Source organism: Nomia melanderi, chromosome 7 (assembly GCF_051020985.1).
Source record: "Nomia melanderi isolate GNS246 chromosome 7, iyNomMela1, whole genome shotgun sequence".
NCBI lineage: Eukaryota > Metazoa > Arthropoda > Insecta > Hymenoptera > Halictidae > Nomia > Nomia melanderi.
The window spans coordinates 12,349,673-12,373,328 of record NC_135005.1 but is presented as its reverse complement, the minus strand read 5'-3'; the positions used below and the strand labels follow the sequence as shown (position 1 = coordinate 12,373,328).

General features: G+C 45.6%; 2 protein-coding genes across 5 annotated transcripts in view; one reads left to right on the top strand and one right to left on the bottom strand.

The window, feature by feature from the left end:
* hiw (MYC binding protein highwire) overlaps positions 1–23,656 on the bottom strand; it is a 421,563-nt gene that overhangs the window by 368,121 nt on the left and 29,786 nt on the right. The gene's annotated exons all lie outside the window — the stretch shown is intronic.
* Positions 1–23,656, top strand: part of LOC116430478 (uncharacterized) — a 200,342-nt gene that overhangs the window by 157,408 nt on the left and 19,278 nt on the right. The window contains exon 1 of one of the 4 annotated variants that reach the window (XM_076368979.1): positions 23,033–23,111. The exons of 2 other annotated variants lie outside the window; for them this stretch is intronic. The gene's annotated coding sequence lies outside the window, so the exon portion shown is untranslated. Of the gene's footprint in view, positions 1–23,032; positions 23,112–23,656 lie in introns of those variants that run through there. One more of the 4 variants, XM_031984693.2, reaches the window with a different exon arrangement.

Here is a 23,656-nt window from a genome sequence, read left to right as displayed (position 1 = left end):
GCCCTTTCGCCCCTGCGTTGTTCCCCTTGTAACGCGGCCCATTAGAAGAAAGGAAGGGAAAAAACGAGAGAAAATCGTCGGGGCACTTACGAGCACGCCACGCTGTCCTGCCCGCTACGCGAGTCGCCGGCCGGCGCGATGGCGGCCGCTCGTAACACGCCAGACCTCGTGGGTCGCCGCGATAAACCCGAAAAAAAGGAACGCGGACGGGAAAGAGGCGGGAAACACCGAACGAACGACCGCAGGGCCCGCGAAATTGTAACACGCAATGAACACGATTACGAATTGTATTATGCGTCTCGGACAGGATGCTTAACCCTTCGCTCTGCGACTTATCGCTCGACTATGATCGATACAACTATGATACGCTGTCAGTCGTTTATTAACCCTTTGAACTCTGTAGGCTCCAATACTGCACCAGTTGTAATATTAAATATTTTAACGAATCTTAAGGAAACTACCCTAAAATTATTAGATTTCCCACGCATCCGAATTTTGTGCTAACAAGGAAAATAAAAGATCGAAGAAATGTTACAGCATTTCCAATTTTCGCTAGGAATACTATAAGAATTAGTTGCAGTTGCTGATAGATTACAAAACAACCTGGAGTGCTAAGGGTTAGGACAACGAGAAAATTATAGGCCGGAGTATAATAATCGATGAACAGTATTCAATTTGAATTCAGAAGAATCGAGGAATATTTATGCTTATTGAATTCTGTTATCTTCACTTCGAGTCTGACGCGTTAGTCAGACGAGAGGTTAAGCTTGAATTTATCTATTTGTCGGACAAAAGTCCAATTGCTTCTTTCGGTTTCTTCGTATATTGAGTATAGTGTTCAAATGTAACTTACCTAACGCTTTTAGGATATCAATGATTGCGAAATAAGAAAATGGAAACGCGTTATTTTGATTATATTCGAAATTTAATTGCAATAGAAGTCTTTTTCTGAGCGTTTTATTCGTAGTTTCCATTTTTATAGTCCAATTTTATAGTCTTTAAAGATCATATAGTTTCGTTTGTAGATCAGAGTGCAGTTGCCTGTAACAGTATTGACGAATAGCACATCGGTATCGAAAATTAGATGGGAAGTGATGAAAACTGACTAATTAGACAAGCATTCCTTTCACTGGCATTGTTGTCTGAGGCGCATAACACGTACGATTGCCTCCTACAAGTATTTATCAGCGAAAATACCTGGCGCCGATGCGGAAGCACTCGCGTTCTCCGATTTTCCCTTTTACAAGCACCGAGCTAAACAACCCCCGCGTCCGACCTGAAATTTCCAATCCCACCTCCTCTTTGATTGGTCCATTAACTCGCGCTCCTTCCAAGTGTTGTTATTCATTTTCATTGTTGCGATTCAGTTGCCCGTTGATTGGCAGTTGCGTATCGATTGCAACTGTTCGGTGCCGCGCGAAGTAGCGGGTTGAATTACGGGTCGAACATATCTGCCGTAGGTGCACTCGAATGTGCGCCAAAGCACGGCCAAAGGGAAATATCGAGTTTGTTTATGATTCCGTGGAACTCGTAATCGAGCACAACGTATTATTTCGGTAGTTCGCGGCCCTCTGAATTGGCTTCCGAAAACGCGGGCTTCTTTGAATACCGCTCGAGCTGCGTACGAACCATTTGCTGACGTACTAACTTCGTGTGCTTTCGCGCCGAACAGTGGAGAACGAAGAAATCTTTCGTCCCTCTGACAGTAAATCGAAATTCGCAACTCCGGTTAACGCTAAACCTACCGAGCAGTTAAATTATCTTTTTGCAATTCCTCTGTGGCAACTTCAAGGATACATCTATCGAGACTGTAATCGATTTACAATTCAATTTGCGTATTGCCAAATCAATTTCTTGAACAATTCCTCAGAGAAATATCCGTTATATTTTTAATAACTGCAGAAAGAAGAAATCAGGAATGGGTCATGATCCGTCTGGTAGGTTCAGCGTTAACTAGATACTTTCACAGGGAAAATAAAGGGTATTACGAATAATTATTAATAATTCAGTCTCACAGTTCCTGCGTTAGGTTATTATCTACTTACACACATGAACCGGGGAAGTCGTCGACCCCGGAAATTCAAAGAATTATAGAACTTCGCGTGTAAGTTGAGCGAGTGCCGTTATTCGACGTCAATCTTCCCGTCGTAATTGTTTCCAAGCAATTTGGAAGCTAAGGTCGCCGGCAACCGCCGCGGCAGCCGACGTGTTAAGCATGGAGCCGACCCAGAAAAATGTGTCGCTCGCGCGCGCGGTAAAACCCCTAATATCAAGGGTCAACCGCGCGGCCGAAAACGTGCCCGGAATCTTCCTCTAACTTCCATCCCTCACTTCGTATCCGCCGGAATAATGTCACGCGCGGCGCCTCTTTTATCTGGGTCAAATTAACATCGGGCCGCCGCTCGCGCAACAGGGAATACCTTCCATCGAACGAGATTAACGGAGAACGGAGGGAAAAAAGCGCGATCGGGGTAGCCTGAGAGGCGGTTCCTTTGCCGACGCACAAAGTTGCCGTAAGTTCCGCGGCGATCCGCGGCGTTCCGATCTGAATCCTTAATGAACGTGCACGCTGGCCAGCCGGGATAATTACACGGCTATCGCGCGGCGAATGGAAGAAAAAAAAGCGTTACGGGCGTGCGCAACGCACCGCCCCGCGGAACACGTACGGCCATCGTTCATGGCAATTTCCACGATCCCCGGGTTTCTTGTCGGGCACGTAAGCCACGATCGGAACGATCGGCCGACAGTGATGAATGTCGCGTTACCGGTGGTCCCGGCCGGACAAAAACTACCGTATTATTTCCCGAGAAAATTCCGGGATCTGAACGCGGCGTGAATTATCGGGGAACGCCGGGGATAATCGCGGGGAACGCGCCGGTATTGGGTCATTGGGAATCAATTTGTGTTGCTCTCGAGTATGGGTGGTTGCGATGGGCCAATCAAATTTTCACACTAAAACTACGGGACAGATCATATTGACTGCACTGCGGGATCTTTATTTTAAAAGTATTTCAATTGTGGAGACACGGAAGATTAATTAAGTGTATTTGCGCGGACACAGGACTAAATCCGTTGAATTTCAAGAAACGTATTCTAAGATTAAAAGTCTGGAATAAGCTCTAATTGCTCGATAGTTGTAGCGTTAACGGAGCAATGCCGTCATAAGCGTGTTACTTACTGGTTTTCGTAAAGACTACATATTAATCGCGTTAAACACTAGACGGTTTTAATATTAAGAGACGAATACAGATAAATTCGTTAGCGATACAAGCGAATTCGAATTTTGTATTGCAACTTTCAAAAAGTGTCAAAGTAATAAGATTTGCTCTCGGGAATCGTAGTTCCTATTCACGTGTCGATGAAACAAAGTTGAAAAGTGTCGATGGAAAATCATTTGCCGCGCGAAGGGTTGCAGGCAGGCAATTTGAGCTTTATCCGATGAACGGAAGCATAAGATTGAAGCTTCAAATGGAACGGAAGCGCAACGGGGACGAGATGTTCAGCGTGATATTCGGTAAAACTGCGCCGGTTGGTGGATACAAACGTTCCGCATCGAGTTTTGTTTCTGAAGTGGGTAAACACGAAGATCAGCACAGCGAGTGCGCGGCGAAGTACTGTAAGAGCTCGGTTTCAGGAACTGTTTTCTGTACGCTGTCCTCCAGGGCAGTTTGCATGCCTAAGTGTGTATGCATGGAAGCCCGTTTACAGAAATGTTACAAGGCAGGCGAAGTTCGCGACGCGTATACGGGAAGTCGACTTAAAACCGGGGGAGGTGTCTACGGTGGCCATTCGGGGTACATTAAATGAAAAGAAGAGGAGCGCTGTCTCGCGAGGTCTCCGAATTCGGCGTAGATAACGTCGAATCCGCTGAACAAAAGATTCGACGATGGGATCCGAAAGATCTAAGGACGACGAGTGACGTCGTCTACATCGATTTGGATCAGGACTCGCCAAACTTCTCTGATCAACCCCCTAAACATTATCGAAACCTCTTACGAACCTTCACCAAAATTTCTTTTCAGTGGTTTACATATGTTCAAAATTTCTTGCAATTTTGAATTTTATATATATTAACTCTTTGCACTCGGATATTATAAATATTCGTTATTTCTTGATGAAATATTGATAACATTAGTTGCAACTAACGTAAAGAAGGATCTCGCATAAATCAGGAGACAGAAATATTCTATTTTTATGTTTCACGTGTCGGTACCCTATACAAAATTTAATATTGAATCTAAAATTTCACAATTTCGCTGTGTTCAATCAAGTGGCGAGCAGTCGCCTCTCGAGTGCAAAGGGTTAATCGTAATAATTTTTTAACAAACTTCATTCAATTCTTCCATCGACACCACGAAATTTCTTTTCAGCGGTTACATATATATATATATTACAAACAAAAGAAATTGACTATTTCACGGATCCTCTCGCAATTTCAGATGTCACATACATTAACCAGTTAACTGCGTTGGACGAGTATACACGTCATCCTAAAACTCTAAATAATACTAATGTTTTCAACGATGAATTCCTTATTTTTTTCAAATAAAAGTGTAATTTTTCTCTATTTGCTTTGGTTTCTCATTAAAACATACCGTAGGTGCATTCGTCCTACGTTTGAGTGCACATTTCATTGCGCGCAGACCGTTAGATGTTTGAAATTAAATTCCACAGTTAACAAGATAACATACATGCTAATAATCTCATGATAATCATTCTTCAGTCAGTTTTCATCAACTCCCAAAAACATTACCTCGGCCACTACGGCGACTCTTGATGACAATAAATCGTTCCCACCCCTTCAGTAAGTTCTCGATCATTGCCATCGTACTTCGCCGCGTCGGATGCGAAGTTTACAGCGGCGGAGTCGTCGGTATCAAGTTTCGCGGCCATAGACGCGCATAATATTTCCCGGGCGGCGGCAACGCGAAGGATATTTCTATTTTAATCGTATTTCATATCCCGCACACGCGTGTGTGTGTCGGAGACAAGGGCCAGACCACACGCATCGGAGCCGCGGATAAATATTTACGCATGCACTCACGGTTGCGCGTCACGCGCACTCGTCCCCCCTCGGCCGCGAGTGGCGGCGAAACGGAAAAACGCGCGAGATGGGGCGGAATTTCAGTGGCGCTTTACGACGCCACCCTTTATACGTATGCGCGATGGGTATCTTAGCTGGTCGGGGGCAGCGCGTAAAACGCAGCCAGCATTTTTTATTCCGCGGAGAATGAACGGCAAAACCGCTGACCAAGGGGACACGCGCGGGACGACGCTTCCGCGTTTCCATGGAAAGTGTAGCAACGCGCGCGTCCGAGCCGACCGGCGGGGAAACACAGGTCGAACGGGAGGGGGTGGGGGGAGGAAAAAGGGAAACAGAGAAGCGAACGAGCGGCCAGATGCGACGGGAAGAAGAACCGTGAAATAATTCGCAAATATTTCATGAATTATCGGCCGGGGATGGTTTACGGCGACGTTTATTCGCGCAATTTACAGCGCGTTCTCCATCGGCGACGCGATCGGGAAGCCGGTGCGTCTGAAATATGACGGGAAATATTAGGTTTTACGAGCAGCCAACCTATGGCCCGGCGACAGCGAAACGAAAAGGCGGAGGAGGCAAAGTGGGAAACGGCGAATTTATCGTTAGTATTTTTCTCGCGCGCGAGTGCGCGAAATCTCGAAGTTCCGCGCGGACGCCCCAATATTTCCTCCCTCCGCCGGGGCACGCGGCGCCGCGCTGAAATTTGCACGCCGCGCGCCCGCGGATATCTTCGCCCCCGCGCTCCCGGCGCCGGCACGTTAATTTTCATGACAAACGAAACGGATCTTCGCGTCGAATATTCATGTCCCGGTGTTAAATATTTTAACAACCGAACGTACACCCGCGATCGATAGTCATCCGGGATTCGGCGCGTCCCTCGGCGGTCGATGATTATTTATCGGTACGCGTAATATTACGGTGCGACGGAGTTCGTCGAGACGAGATTCATTTGTAGCGTTGTTGGTAAGAACACGGAGTTTTCAGGAGGTTTTTTCGAGGAGACGATTTTCACCTGTGCAAGGATTAACAGGTGGAATGCTACGGAGGCCATCGGTGAACCAGACTAATTTAGATTATTATAATTCAATCAATTAAGCGATGATTATTGGCAAACATTCGTATATTATAAATGATGCTGCCTAATACGGTGATCAGAAGATAAACTATTGATATTTTTTCTTTAATTCGTTACGTTTGAACAGTAGATTCACCGTCACATGTTCATGGAAACGATAATTGATGTCCAACGACGCTGGACGTCTGTTGAAGTGAATTTTCTTAATTGACCCCCATCAAAGCTATTTTATATTAGAAGTCAGTGCTGTACGCACAGACGACCTCCAAGGCTATAAATCGAGACGCTAAATATTCCAATTCCAAAAGTGTCACGTGCGAACACGCGTGTGGTAGCAATATTTGACAAACGAAATCCTCTCGTGACTCTGAAGCAGCCAGTAATGCAATGGAAAGAGGGAGAGGTTCGAAAAGATTAGAAGAGAGGAAACGTTTCGTTCAGGATCTACCAGTGGACTCATCAGTAAAACTTTCTGGTAGACCCGTATCTTAGAGTCCCCACACACGTTGAAACCTGCGCAACAAGTGATGGGTTTGAGTCTCCCAAAGTTTCATGATACACGTTGCAAACAAAAAGTAAAAAAGGCTCAGACACGTCACTTGTAGCGATGCCTGCATGAATGTAGGTTTCTTTTTTATCGAGCGGAACCTGATCGGTGGCACCCTGAAAAAGTAGCATAGAATTACCTCGAGTGTGATCTCGTAAAATTCTGAAACAAAATATAAAAGATACTAGGTAGCTGTGGGGTAGAATTTAGGGTGACACATGTATGAATCAAGAGGTTGCAGGAAAATTTTCAAAAAACCTGCTCGCGTAGAAAACGGTGTTGAACACCGGCACAAGGTAGAACGCGGAAACGGGGGTAGGGTGTTACGTATGTTACGTAATACCATTACCAACTAAATTGAATCGCTATGGTTCACTCAATTAATTAATATTTGAAAACATTTCTATATTACGAATAATGCCACCTAATACGGTGACATTAAGCCAGATCACCGTGCAATAATAATAATGTAAATCAATCGAACGATTTAATATCATATTTGTTTCATTTTGTGTATTTCACGGTATGAAACCGTGTGGCATTCGACGTGTTGACGTGAGCATTTTGTAAACTGACAGAGCATTGCGTAGAATGTAACAAGTTTCAGTCAATGTATAAAATGTCATTATACAGAATGCCAGAGGGTGGTCAATGTATTGAAACGCTCTGACAAGGAGATCAAGAAATGTGTTTCTTATTGAGACAATATATCTCCTGTTCAAAATCAACATACAGTCATTATAATCGTACTTAATCAAAGGACCATTTATTGGAGCAAAGAACTGTGGCACTTGGAATTAGTAAGCTGACCAGCAGCTAACCAAGACCTAACCAACACCTAACCGTGGGCATTACCTAGAACGTCCAGGCCATTTGTGAAACACCTGTCCATTACATACATTGCCCAAAAACTTGGGCATTCTACACAATGCCCGGTCATTGTACAAAACGCCCACGTTAAACACATTATCCGTAACATCCATACAAACAGCTAAAGGACAGCAGAAGCGAGAAAGTCTCTCAGCTGACGGTGGTCTACTAGCCTCTTAGGCACGGCTGAATTTTCTGTTCCCCACGCGAGTACATTGGAATGAAATTCTTGACGATTAAATTATAATTTTTCTTAAAGATACGATACACATAATTTAACTTTAACAATTGACTTGAATAATTAGTAATACAATTGGGCATGATACATGATACATTGGTAGCGACTGAGCCACTATAGTGGCGCGTCTAAGAGGCTAGCAAAGTAGAATAGCAACCACAGATCTTTCTAGTCGAGCCTGTCAACAAGTAAAAACGTTGGTCGGTATCAGCGACCGAAGTCCTCGGAAACAAGGTGTTGCCGAAGCACGCGAAGAGGGCCAGCGATGCCGCTCCCGCGGGGTGATCGCGGACGCGGTGAAACTCCGCGAACAATTATAACTTCCGGGGGTGGAAGCGGCGTAATACGACGCGAGGGCCGACGGGTTGGCGCGTCGTTTCGAAACGTTACACTTATGGCCCCGCCGGTGTTACCGAGACCCGAATTTCTGGCTTCGAAATTCCGGGGTTCGCCCGTTGCGGTCGTCCACCGACGATCCCTTTCGTCTCGTTCCCACCCCCTCGCGCCGCCACCTGCGCTAGCCGCACACACAGCGTCCCGGTGTCCCTCGGAGTCTCCATCTTGCTAACTTCATCTAATTTGTCTTTGTCCGGCCGGATCTACTCAATCCGATTCTCTTGGCCGTTTATTTATTTGTCGGGGCAGCTCGAATGGAACCCGGTTCTTCCGCCGCTTCTTCGATTAAACGGGGTCTGCGTATATATATGTATGTATACGGCAAGAGTAATTCGTGAAAATGGTACTTCGCGTCGGCTTTATTCGGTAATAGATCGTTACCGAAAGCCCGGCCACCGTTCGACGGTTACCGGTGTTGCAGTTTCAATTGTTCACCGACCAACCGAACTCGCATCCCCCGGTTTCCCGACTAAACCTCTTTGAGTATGTCTTTAAGTACGCTTTCATTTTCCCCGGATTCCGGGAGACGCCATTAAGACGGAGCCGCCATTGTGCTCCCAACGGAGGCACCGGTGTCAGGTTACTCCGCGGACGGATTCGACGGGGAGAAACGAGGCGCCGCGCTAACCGTACGCTGACATTGCCGCCATTTATACACGTCCGTTCGGAGAACTCGAAAATTCAGGTATCACTGGGAAACTCTAAACGTTCGTTAGCAAAGCCGCCAGGAATGTAACATCCGCGAGGGCCGGCTAGCGGGGGAACAAGGAGTGTTTCAGAATCTACGAATTAATGTCAACGACTGTCTAAATACCGGCATAAGCGAAAATCCACAAAAAGCCGGGCACACGCTCGCGGAGCGTTTTAAAGGGTGTACCCCGGTGAATTCTTTTACCCGACCGACGAGCAAATAGAAGTTATTTGCGAACGGTGTCGTTCCATTTTTAAGGGTAGCGGAAATTTCCATAGAGCCGCCGCGTTTTCATAACACCTTCGTCACTTTCCTCGCGATTTTCCCAGCGTGCTCGCCACCCCTTTCCGATCTCGCATGGGTCGAATGGATTCAGCGCAACCCTTAAACGTTCCCCGTTCTTTTTGATCGTCGGTAAACAATCGGTTTTCGGTCGCGACCGAGGGAAACTGGGGTCTTTCCCTTTTACATCGGGGTCGCGGAGCACGTCCCTGGGCACTGGGTCAGCGTCGCGGCGCGGTTCGGGGATGAAGAGGATCGCGACTAACCGGCGCGCGACGCGGCAGCCTCTCTTTCACGAGACAGCAGTCGCGCGGCTGGCGCGAGCAAATCTTTTGAAATCCATGACGCGCGGCTCAACCGTTTACTAAAGGCACCGCGTTTTTCGCTCTGTCCCCCGTATTTTTGTTCTCCATTCCCGCCGCCCCTTCTTTTTTCGTTTCGCTGCTCGCCCCGCTTTCGGGAGCGGAGCGCGAAAATTTTTCCCGTGGCGCGTGCACCCTTTGAAATATTCAGCGGATCGTTAAAAAGAGACGGGGAAATGAGACGCGATTTTTCGGGCACGCCCGGACATGAAAGGCGCCGCCCGCGCCACAAAGACTGTTCAATATTCGATCATCGATACCGTGCTCCGGCGGCGCGGACGCGGGACGAACGGGAAGATGCTTTCATATTGTCGGCTCGGTGTTCCCATTGTACGCGGGGAAAATTTCAGCGACACCGACGCTGTGTTTATAAACATCGACTTATCGTTGCCAGATGCGATTTCGGTTCGGAGAGTGTTCGATTTGAATTGGAGGCAAGTGAAGATTGCGAGGGAGACCGACGTTGGTTTACTTGTTTCTTCAGGGAATTCGGTGAGATTCTTTTTAGAGGAATTAGTACGATCTGTTTGACTCTGGAATTACCAGATGGGTCAAAATGACCCGTTCCTAAATTCTCCTTTTACAATTATTGAAACAACAATAGATCCTTCTCTAAGGAATTTCTAAAGAAATTGTTTTAGTAATAAATTAAGTTTTGAGTGATCGAAGTCTCGATAGATGCACTCTCGGGGTTTCTATAGAAGAATTTTGAAAAGTTGACTGCTTGGTAGTTCTAGTGTTAATACGCTGACTCTCGTGGTCACAAATGACCAGAGATTTCAGGTTACTTGAGAATAATTACAAGGAAACTGGTATCGAATCGAAGTATTTAGTAACGTAAGTAACTAAACAATGGTGTAACTCGAGAACTATGGTACGGAATCATTAATGATTCATTAGTACCACTTGCCTTTGTTATAGAACAAGTAATGTACGAATCCTGAAAAACTCTCGTGGCAGTCAACGTATTAAGATACTTCTAACCGTAAATTCGATACGAAGCTCATCGAGAATCACGAAACTTGGCGTAGAACTAACGATAAAACGTATTCGGCGTGTAACATAAGGAAACAAGGTATATACCTACAGTAGAAATGTGGAACAGTTAAACACAGCCCTCCCGCAGAACACGAAAGTAAGGAGGCCTCTTACTTCGTCTGAAAGATTCAAGAAACGGAAACTCCATGGCAGCCAGGTTAATTTCTATAAATTATTTCGCTCCCGCAGGTCGAGGGGGTTGTCATCAATTATCCACGTACAATGTTACTCCCGCAACATCGAAATCTACCGCCGAGACTATCACGCTGTTCGCAAAACACCTGTCGAGTATCAATAGAAAAGTGTTCCACCCCCGAATCCAATCGTTGCCTGCTGATCGGGCTAAAAGGAAAATCTAATCGAACGGAAGAATAACGAGCCAATCATCCGCGTCGAGAAACAACGACGGTTCGACCTGCGAGCGAGAACAGACCCGGAAATGAAAATGCTCTGTGCAGCATTCGCTCGAAAAGTTCGGGTTGGCCCCAAGAGGAAGGACAATAATATCTTGGCGAAACGGCGGGAGTTATTGGTCCCTTCGTGCTCGCGACGATCGCAGAACATCGACAAGGTGGTGGGAAACAGCTGATGCTATGGTGTCGGCACGCCGGCGTCCCTTTCAGATCGACGCGGACCGCAGCGACGACCGGTCGCTGAACAATCGCCAATTGCCCTCGGCAGATCTCGATGGGTTGTTCCCTCGACAGGATCGACAGGTCAACCTCTTGTTCGACCGTCGCGTTCTTCTCGAGCGGGTCCACTGCTGGGGAAAGGATACCGGACAGGGGTTCTTTCTTGATTGGACCTAGGGAGCTACTACACGTTTCTCGCGTTTGCTCCGTTAGTCCTAGGTTTAACCCTTTGTGACTGAATGTCGACGCTTTGGAGATCAAACTTTCATGTTTGGAATGCTATGTTGCAAACTAGTGATTTAACTACTCGAACAGCAAGAAATCAGTACGTACTTCAATCAAACTTCCACATTTAGAATATAAGTTGCAAACAAATGATTTAACTACTCGAATAGCAAGAAATCAGTACATACTTCCATCAAATTTTCATGTTTGGAATGCTATGTTGCAAACTAGTGATTTAACTACTCGAACAGCAAGAAGTCAGTGTATATTTCAATCAAACTTTCATGTTCGGAATGCTAAGTTGCAAACGAGTGATTTAACAGTTCGAACAGTGAGAAATCAGTACATATTGCAAGTTGTAATCAAATGATTTAACCGCTCAAACAGCAACAAGTCGGTACACACTTCCTTATTCTCTAATATTTAAGCATTCGATATATAATTCAAAGAATCTGCAGAAGATATAGTTTAAAGAATCTTCGTCTGCAAAGGGTAAAAAGTGCACTGGGACAAGGGGACTTTTCCACTCACGAAGCTAGGGCCTCGGCGCACGCCAATGATGACCATGTGTCGAAAACCGAGTTGGTCTGAGTTTCGTAAGTGGAAGAGTCCCCTTGGCCCTGCGTGCAACATAAAGTCGATGGAGCTAACTTGAGAGGCGTATAGTAGCTGACGTTACCGTGAACGCTCCCTTGTCGAGTTGGGGTGGAAATGTAAATAAATTTGGGGATGAAGAAGATACGAGAACCAGTCCGTTTGCTTCATGCATGTCTCGGAGTTACGGAAGGTCTTGTGGGTTCATGAAGTTCCTTGAATTTTGTACGATCCTTAGCGAAGACACTTGATTACAGGGTCCTTAACCCTTTGAGTGCTGTAGACTGTTATACACGTACGTGATTAATATAGGCGTTTCTAGGCATCCATCAATTTGGCGAAACTAAATCACAAATACAATTCAACTACAACTTAATCAATCGTATAAATCAACATAATTCATCAATCCTCGGAACGTTTCGACTAGGAATCCACACTCGAAGGGTTAATTGGAATATTCCGTGATAGAACAGAAATTAACATGTTCCCTGCCTTCTGACCAGAATATTTCGTTCCTTCCGAGCTACGATTTCCGCAAGGAAATGCATACTGCACGATTGTCTTTCCAATTCAAGAACGAGAACGCTTCGTTATCAACTGTCAAGAAAAACAAGGCGAGAGGAGTCCTCATTATTTCCCGTGCACCCCGCGGAGCCGGATTCTAGATTGCAAACGAATACATTCAGGGCATCCGGCGAGCCGTAATTCAGGTTATCGGGATGCTGGACAGGAGCCGTTATCAGCGTCGCTCGTCACCGTCTTATTCAGTTCCCATCGGCGAGAGAGGCTCGACGCAGCCCGTTGAATCCCTGCCAACCGGCGGCCACGGCCGTTCTTTGTTGCCTTCTATTTTTCACGGGCCGTGTTTCTGCGCATTGCGTCCGAGAAGCAACACTTGTTGATCGGAGCCCGCGGACTATGATTTAACGAGCGAACGTGACACGGAATTAATCACTCGGCTCGGCCGCGCTCGAAAACACGAGCTGCCGTGTTGAACTCGTTTCAAAGACAACCGGGAGGAAACCGCCGCGCCGGCACGGCTGTCGCAAGCGGAACGCAATGGAGTCGCTTCGATCGTCGGGGAACGTTGCCCAACACGCTTCGAGATTCGAATCGTTGTGCCACTCAATTATGCGATAAGAACAAATTGCGTTCTTTAAATTAGTTGTTCTCCGGCTACTTTCCACGCTAATTTCATAATTCGCTGGTACATAATTACACCAGCGAATGTTTCAACCCCCTTTCAATTAACGCGTTGAACGCCATGATAATTTCGACTGTTTTCTTGTAGTTATTCCTTCGTAGTAAAGAAAAGCGGGAAGAATTATTAATTATTTGACAGTACAATCCTTGCATTGAACTGTTATCAACTTACATTACTAAATATACTTTTACTCGACATCGGTTATCTCGTATGTTACGATTGTGTTTAACACTAAACCTACTAGACAGCTCAGAATGACCCATCCTGATTTCTTCTGTTTGCAATTATTAAAAAGACAACAGATGTTTCTCTGAGAAATTATTGAAGAAATTTAGCAATATGCGAACTGGATTATAAATCAACGATAGTCTAGATGATCACTCATAGTCATTCTCGGAGTTTCCATAGAGGAATTTCGAAACAATTGAACTGCTCGGTAGTTTCAGTGTTGAGTAATCGAGAAACGTCGGTGACGTTTAAAATCGCAGAAACTGCCACGCGGAATCAAAAATCGCGCGGACGCCGACGGCGGTTCCGTCGCCTAATTGATCCGCCTAATTAACAATCCCGCGCGGTCGGTATTCAGATAGCCGCGCGATACTAATGGAAATAATTACCGATGGGATCAAGCCAATTTCTCATGGGCGCGCGTGATCGCTGGCCCGGAAATCGGAAATAGCGGTGGCCGCGATTAATTTCGCGCTGCGGACGGTGTCCCGATATTTTACCCTGCCGAAAGGGGCGGCGAGCTGGCTTCCGGCGGAAACCGGCGTCGCGGACGAACGAGCCGGCCGGCGGTGTCTTGACGAATCGATCATCGAAAACGGGCCCGCTTATCGCGACCCCCGCGAAAGTTGAAGGTGAAAAGTCGAGCGGCGATCGCTCGCGTGAGATTCCGGGGCGAGGTTGCTCGCGACGGAGGGTCGAGGACGGGCCGGAAGTCGATAGGGGACAAGGGGCGAGCGCGATAGGGCGGGAGAGGGAAGTACAGCGTGAAAATGGGAATAAAGAATGAGCCCGATTGATACCAGATGAGAAATACACGCGGATTACGGTCGCAGGGGCGACTCGTATTAGGCGGCCAGCGGTTAGGCGATGATGCTTGACCCTACAGGATGAAATTAATTGACCACTTACGGCCACTTTGCCGACTCTGAATTATGCAAAAGACTTCCGCGTATTTTTATACCGCGCCTTTGGTCGATGTTTTAACGGGGTAGAGCATGCACTCGCATGTTCCTCGGAAGACGTGAGGGATTAAGGGTTGGCTCGCATGGAAACTAGGGGCGGATGATTTTGTAATAACGCTGAAGGTTAATTGATTGAAGTGATCGCGAGCGTTGCGGGTTGGTGGACGTTGATCGTTTATTGTGGAGCTTCGAGTCTTCTTTTTTACTTGATAATTTGATCCTTTTCGTTGGTACTCTTCTCTATTGTACTGTTGTTTTTGTGGTGGTAGGGGATTCAATGAAGTGTGGTTTTGTAGACGTACTTTGAACGTGGAGATGCTACAGCGATGTCAATCTAAAACTCTAGGGATTATCGTGGATGCACAGTGGTGTGCTGATACTTTATCGTGATTTTAACATAAGCACGGTAGAAGAAATTTGGGTCATTAAACTTTGTCTAGATTTTGAAGAGAATTTAACGAGGATAAATATTAACCAATTCTTTTCAATTCGGAGTGAATTATTCTTCTATTATCAATCATACTTTGAAGCAAACATGGACGTACCTAGAATTTTCCTCTATTTTCGATGAATTATTGATAGTAAAGTAGTTCCATCATAATTGAGAGTCCGGATCAGAATTTCAATCCGGATCCGAATTGGAATGCAAAGGAACAAAAGGTTGTTGCTCTCAAGACCACTACTATCGCATTTGCGTGCGTCCAAATAAGAAATAACGGATTAATTGCAAATTACCCGAGTGGTAAAACAAAAATTTAATGGAAACGTTATTTGTTTGAATGGCGAAGGTATAACAACACGCGCGAATCTCGCCAGCAGCGCTGCGCCCGACCAGAAATTGGTTGAACCGTTGGCAGCAATGAAATTCGACGAGCGACAGCCGCAGGATTAAAAGCGAAAAAAAAAATACATAAAACAGGATCACGATTACGTAGGGACTCAGTTTGAAATACCGGGCGCGCAGATTCTGTCGAGGCTTTAGAGCGGACGCGTATCATTCCTGACGCGCAGACAGAATGATAAAAGGCGCGGCGTTGTAGTTGTTAGAGCTGAAAGAGGGAGCAGCCCGAGACACGATATCGTGACTGTTTTTCCTGCCGGGACAGCTTATTCCGCTGACAGATCAAACCGAACTTCTCAGGGATTTCGGGGCCAAGGGAACCGTGTAAATTGTTGTTTCCGCTTTGCGTCGCTCCGGGAACGGGCGGAAGAACGAGATCACTTTCGCGAGAATGCACAGTGTAACGTGAACAGAACGGAAAAAATCAACTTTCTTTTGAAGTAAATTCATACGTTACTCGCGTTCGGAATATACTTAAAATATGTTTAACCGTTTTAGTCCCAAGCGACGCGATCGCGCTTCGTTACGCCGACTGAATGTGCCAGCTTATCGGTCCGTGGAATCAAATCAACCCTTCGAGGACGGATGCTGACATTTCGGCGAGATGAAATTTTCGTGTTTGGAAGACCAAGTCGCAGACAAATGATTTAATCAGCGCGTGGTTTCCTTTTTTTGTATTAATTAAGCAGTTGACGCGTAACTTCATCCGTTGAAGGCTTTGTTTTCAAAGAATCTTCGAAGGGTTAAGCTTATTCCTTTGTTTCCCTTTTGATTATTCATTTTTATTTTTATTTTTACCTACTTAGAAATGGACAAATGGAACGATCGCACCATTTATAATTCTTTTATGTAAAAATAGAAAAGTGTAATTCAATTTCGGGTTTCTGCGAAATCCAAAAACTCAAATTAAACTTCAATTCCTATATTGACCCTTTGTACTCGAAGCTTTTTCTCGCTGACATTACCAGCAACTCGAAGTAATCTTAATAGAAGCATATTAACATCTAAATAAATGATACGCGCATGAAAAGGAAATTCGTAGATGTATTTTACTGTTCTCTATCGATTAAAGATATCAAAGTTATATTATATTTAACACTAGGTTTACGGGAATTTACTGCAAAGTTTATTCTATTGTTCCTAGAAAAGTTGATATTCATGAATTTAGATTTAGAAAATTCATTGGATCAATCGAAATCGTCTGAAGCATTTACCAAATAACGTTTATAAAATAGGTACAAATTTCGTGTTAATACCAAAACCTCGCGGTCCGTAATGACAAATTTTAAACGACTCTTCTCCGGAGCCCCCCAATGAAAAGGACTAAACGATATACTTCGACGCTCGTGTTCGCATAAAAATCGCGCAGAAGTTCCATTTCCGTGTAACTCCGGCGAACGCGAAGCCAAAGTAACGAAACGCGATAATTCGCGATTACACGGGGACACATAAAAACTTTCGCGACTGGATATTTCGCAGAATTGAACGCGGGACGCGCAGAAATTCGCGAGCACGCGTGCTCAGTCAGCGTTCGCCGGCAGAAATGTTCGCGAACGGAAGAGGGACCGGAACTTAAAACTCGCCCGTGGCTGCGAAATGCTAACAATTTCGAAAGTTGCTACAGCGGCCGAGCTACGGAACACGGCGGAATTAGAATGAAATTTATGCCCGGCGTGGAAAGTGAACGATATTGTAGACGAGCGGGCAAAGTTCTCACGCGTCGAGTGCGAGTGACGAGCGTTTTAGGATGCTGAAGAGATGCGCCGCGCGTACGGCGCGCGTATGATTTATGGACGCGCAGGCTTTTGTGGTTTACGGTTAATCGTTTGGTACTCGGGGAAGTTGCCGGTGGTTATTAGCCGGCGAATGTTTATGGAAATTCGGATTATTTCGGGTTCGTTTTGAGCGCCGACGAGAGTTTCGAACGCGAGCGATCCACGCGCGGCGGCGCCGACAGCCGTTCGTCTGTAAAAATTCAAGGAGTTTCGAATCTTTTGAAGCCTTCCTTTTCAACTCGTAGAAACCTGTGCTGCTGGAGTAACGATAATTATGTATTTAACATTAAACCTACCAGACGGGTCAAAATCACTCATTCCTGGTTTCTTCTTTTCGTAATTATTAACACTAGGTTTACGGGCATTTATTGTACACTTCATTCTATTATTCCTAAAAGAATTGATCCTCGTTTATTTAGATTGTGGAAACTGGAGATTCGATAGTAGGTAATCGGGGTACATGTCAGTGTGATCGCATCAATCAAAATCGGCGTAAACATTTACAAAATAATATTTCTAAAATCCAATATGCGTCAATTTGACGCGTTCCGTAAACTTGGTGTTAACCCTTTAGATACTACTGATGACTATAGTCACCCATCATTGTAGGCTCACCCTTATACTACCAGTGACTATAGTCACCCATTGATATTTCTGTAAATAACTCATTATTGTTGTGAATCGTGTGATGTAGGTTTATGTGTGTATCCTCGTTTCCAAATTTATCACGGGGAATTAAACTATTAAACAATTTCTCAAACCGAAATATTTATAATGTATTAGATTCCTCGATAAAATGTACATTCCCGTTTTAACTGGCCGTTCAGTAGAATCATATGCGCAGAAGACAGCCGTATCGAAAGGGTTAAAAAGACAACAGATGTTTCTGTGAGAAGTTACTAAAGAAATAAATTTAGCAATATACGAAGTGGATTATAAATCAACTAAGTCGACAGATACACCCTTGAAGTTGCTTGAGGAATTTGGAAAAGTCAAATTAACTGCTCGGTAGGTTTAGTATTAATATTCTCGAACTTATCAAGCCTCTGATAGATTTATTCGATTCTACATCTCACCGCGAAGATGTATATTAATTTTCCCAATTGTCCGTTGTGCTTATTAAACGATACACTTCACCTATTTATTTCATTTAGTAACTCTGTGTACTATTACAAAGACGACTAAACGATTACAGTATCGATCAAATTTCTTCACTTTATTTTGCTCGTGCCACGGCGGTTTCTAAAATAAATGACAAAGTTATGTTTCAGAGGGTGAGCGCGAGCGAGACTCATTATTTTCATTCAAGGGGTTGATTAGATTTTTAGAATTCGCGACCGCTCTCCAATCAGTATGAAGTATCGAATCTTTTTCCGCCTTCAAGAGAACATAAATACAAATTGATTGCGATCGCGTACTCGAGACAAGGATCCTCATGGAAGAAAAGCGGTCTGCCGAGCGATAAATCACGGTGAACGAGGGAGGAGGAGGGGAGAAAGGGGAAAAAAAATCGCTCGGGGGATCGAAAAGGTTCAAAAACAGACGGGTAAGGGACGGTAAATGATCGTGTGGCTCTTGACTGACCAGCATACCGCGATTTCCCGGCGAAGGAGGAAGCTTTTTATCGGTCCCGCTCGCCATAATTAATCACCCGTTAATTAACGTGGAAAATCGAAACGGAGGGAGAAGAAGTGGCGTGGGCGGCGGAAGAAGGTCCGTACCCGGCTAATCCAAACGTATGCTTCCCCGTCGCGAGACCACCGAACGGCATTGTGGATTTCGAAAAATGGCGGCCGGCTCCTGTCCCTCCTTTCCCCGACTTTTCCTCCACGATCCACCCCCCCACGCTCGCGTACAATTTTTCCTTTTTTATTTCCCTTTGTTCCTGCTTCATTTTGTTTATTCCTTTTTCCTTCCTTTCGTTAACGGTCGGCTGCGGCCCGGGAATCGAGGATTAGGTGACTCGAACAGGAAATAGTGATCGCCATTATAGAAAAGCGGATTATTTCGGTGCCCGTGTGCGTAATCGGGCGTCCGGTTCGCGAATTAAAACGAAAATTCGGAAAAAGCGAAGCGGATTCGCATTGATTACCGTGTTCCCTCGGATACGCGTAGTTGTTTGTCTCTTAGCTTGGAAGATTAAAATACGTTTATCGCGAGCGAAAGGATGCATCATATTTTCCTCGCTTCAACGGCAGTGTACAAACGGTTGCATCATTTAATTAGTTCATCAGTTAATTCTGGAACGGGAAAGCAGTAATTCGAAGACATCGAAAAGAGCGTGTCTCGTAATTGAAACGCGTCGAACCGATTAAAATCGAATGATAATTTGAATGAAAAGACTCTCTTGTTGTGAATCCCGATATCGGGACCATCGCATTATCCGCGCGAGCTTTTTCAATTTCCACGCTGCGGGCTGAATGAAATCAATTTTTACTCCTTTCTCCTTACAATGGTGCTCGAAGCATCGCGTTTCAATGGATACACGCTACAGGTGATAGAGGAACGATGGAAGTGCCCGGCGGGTCGTTCTAACGTGAAACACGTTCAAAATCCCATCGCGCCGCGGTTCGAAAAAATATTTCAACGTTCAACGATCGCTTAAAATAGCAATCGGTGTCGCGAATGATTCGAGATTCAACGGCGTTATCGCGGCTTATCGGTCGCGGCTGATAAGGAGTCCGCATACGCGACACGGAGAAAGCGAGAGTACGATGAAAAGGGGACGATCCGATCGATGAAATAATAGCGTTGAATCGCAATGAGGCGGAAACGTTGGAGCGTGCAATTTATTTCTGTACGAACTGCTAATTTACGATGAACGAGAATTTGTTTTTTTTTTGTGTGAAGGATTGTATTACGTTTGATGAATAAGGGAGGTATCTATTAAATTTGAGTGAAAATTGTGCCTTTGTTTATTGTTCTCTGTTATATAAATTCTGTGGTGAATATGTCTAAGCGTAATTTTTACCTAGTTAAATTTTTGTTTCTTTTTCACTGGAATAATCGATGCTCGGTTGAAGAATAGTGTGAAAAATGAAGCAACTCGTTAACTTGCGATCACGTAAGTGTCGCTGACAGTGTGTTGAAAATCAATGAGTCAGTGTTTCTTTTATCAATGAATTGCCCATCCATATGCAAATGTAGATTTTTTTCGGGTTTTTTGTATTGACACAAGTAGCACGCAGGTGTGTGATTCTTCGCGCGACGTTCTTGACAAATTAAAAAAGTGTATGAAAAACTTAATTGAAATTCTGTCGGAAATAATTATAGACGTATAACGTCAGCTGTCTACTTATCGTTATCGTTCTGTACACACTATCCTGAACACATATAGATTGGAACAGAAAAATTCTACGAGCATATCGCAACGCGGAATAGATACTCCAATTAAAAATGTTTTCAACGTGGATTGAATGAAAATAACGATGGCAATTCAATAAATTATTCTACTGAAAGGGAAACGAAGAGCATCTTTCCCGTAACTGACAATGAAAATTATTTCAACCCGAGTTACGAAAGCTGTTAAGCGAATTACAAACTGCCAGAGTAAAAAAAGTTAATTCTTAATAAGCCCGGTGGAACTTTCGTTTCCTGGCTAATGAGTTTTCCTATTTAGACAGTAAAATCCCTACATTCCCAGCGAAACGAAGCATCCAACTCGTTTTAATAAACAGATTATTCTAATGATTCACGGAGTGGACAAGACAATCATAGTGACAAATCTCGTAATAGCCAACGTGCATGCAAGATTACTCCCTCATATAATACACCGTTGAAAATTAGCCAAATGCCGACGATAACTTGATAAAACTAAACAGAAGTGTCTTTCTTCTCGTCAACGCGAAAACCGTCTACTTCTTTCAACCATCTACAAATTTGAAAATCATTCTTCGAACGATCGAAAGTGACAAAGTGAAAACTTAGTAAACCTAAACAGAAAGTTTCCGTGCAACGCGAAAACCGTCCACTTGTTTCAACCATCTACAAGTTTCAAAATCGTTCTGCAGACAATCGAAATTGAAAAAGTGAGTAATAGGTGGGCCTGAAAACTTATTAAACCTAACCAGGTTTACATGTGCCTTCTTTCTCATCGACGCATTGCAGCGCGAAAACCGTCCACTTGTTTCAACCGTCTACAAGTTTCCAAATCACTCTTCAGACGATCGAAAGTGAAAAGACGAAAACTAGGCGGCCGAAGCGTATCCCATTAAACGCGGCCCGCTAATTCGATCAACTGCGATCGGCGCAGCTTTTGCGGCCGCGAGGGAAAACGTATCGCGGACGCGGTCTCGCAGTTCCCGAACAACGGGGAGCCTGCATTCGCGCGTAGCCGCAGAAGTTTGCGCGGCCCGCGGAACATTGTTGGCATAGCTCGATACGTGACCCGCGTTTACGCGCGGATATTTCATGCGAGAGGGCCGGCGGTACGCCGCAGCGAACGCGCCGCGAGAGAAAACGAGTAAACGCGACAGGACCGCGCGGAGAGAGGCGGCGCCGACAAATCCGGCTGGCGTGACTCGAGGAGTGCAAGGGCAGATCGATTTGACGCACGCGAAAAACAGATGAAAAGTATCCTGTTCGACGATAGGCTGACCTCGCGAGCGCAGTTTGAACAGCGATTCTAACGCGACATTACGGGGGGACAGGTTTAGTGCGTTCTATAGAGATACATTGACTTGATCTACGGATAGGAAAGTTTCTGAGATAACCCTTTAAGTGTTGTGTGCGCGTATACAATGATTCTAACGCGACGCTACGGGGGGAAAGGCTTAGAGCGGTTTATAGAGATGCATTGACTTGATCTGTAGGTAAGAAAGTTCTGTAGTTAACCCTTTAAGTGTTGTGGGGGCGTATACAACGATTGTAACGCGACGCTACGGGGGAAAGGCTTAGAGCGGTTAATAGAGATGCATTGACTTGATCAGTAGATGGGAAAGTTTCGTAGTTAACCCTTTGAGTGCTGTGGACGCACATATGCGTCCAGCGAAAGTCGTAATATATGTTTCTTAAGAATTTGGTGAAACTGAGGAATGACAATTTCGAATAAATTATAACTTGAATTAACATAATTCATCGATCAGATGAGCAAGGAAGTATTCCGTGCAAGGAACGTTTCCGTTGGGAGCATTCAGGACTCAAAGGGTTAATACAGAATCTCGTGGCAGAGAGTACAGACTTCAATAGTTGGCTGAATGTATGAAGGATACATTGAATGACGTGATCGCGATCTTTGCTTTGTAGGTTAGTCCCGCTAATCATCGGAAATCTATATTAAGACTCTATCTTGACAAGAGAAATCCAGCGAGTCACGTTACAAAGATTAATATCGACAAACTTGCGAACATTAATTCATTCGAATCGCTCTAATCGACTCTGCTAAGCTCTTCCTCAATCTCGTCGCGTCTCCAATTGATAAAGCATCGCGATTCAAACGGATAGACTGCGAATCCCATCAGACAACGCTAGGTCCGCGAAACGCGTCGATTTCAGTCCTGAATATTACAAACACCGTTTCATAAACATTTACGTCATCTGATTAATGCAAACATCAGTATCTCGATCATCTTTGGACATCCAACTTCCAAAATCCGAGCCAACGAACATGAATTTCCCTATCAGTAGAATCAAGCATACAATAAATATCCGTAAACCTAATATCAATTGTTACGTCGGCCAATGACCAACAACAGCTGTCAACCGATCGAACCGTCTGCCCAACGAACTAGTCTCCGCACAGCAGAATTCGCAACTCGAAAACAGTCGGCTCCCGGAAAGAAGATCCGAGGGGCCAAGGAGGAACGTGGACCACGAACGGCAAGAGACCGACTGAAAAGCACGCGAGGGAGGGTAGTCCACTTGCCGCTCGGTGGGGGTACAGGCGGCGGAGAAGAGAATCAGGCCGATAGCGAGAGAGAAGCGTGGAGACAGTACGGGGTAGGAGGAAGAATCACGAGGCGGCGGTGGGGAGCGAGCGCCGGGAGGGGGGTGCTCGTGTCGCGCGATAACCGACGTCGAGGTGCAAACCAGCCGCGAATTCGAAAGGCGGCCAGTTGCTGTTCGCGCGTCGTCAGCGTCGCGTCGCGAGTACACTCGATCGTAACAACGAGGTAAATCTCTCGTCGACAGTGGCCCATCTCCGTCCTCTGTCCCCACAGCTGCGATCCGCGCAGCGTCGCCGGCAGTGTTGAGTTACACAACCGACAGAATAAAAACGAAAAAGCAAAGTCCACGGGCACGGGAGCCTGTCTCCGGGATTGGAGACAGCGCGAGCGCGCTTCGGTACCCAGTGAAGGAGAAAAATCATTCACCGGTGGATCACGCGATCGAAAGGTTACACGGGCGTTCTAGCCGGTGTTCGCCGCGAGGATCCATAGCGTTACTGGAACACCGGAGAACGCCTGACCTTCGATCGACTGGCACACGGAACATCCTCGTCAACGGGGGAGGGAGGGAGGGATACCTCGTTGCGTAACCGCCGATAGGACGCGAAATCTGTTCCGCGAACGATGGGAACAGTGGGTGTGCCTGTGGGGCCGCGACACAGCGCGGGCTGTCGCGTCCGTCTCGCGTCCGCCCGGGACCACCGGCGTCGCGAAAACGAGCCGTGCCCGCGGACGGGGATACGATGACACCAGGCGTCCGGCGGACATCG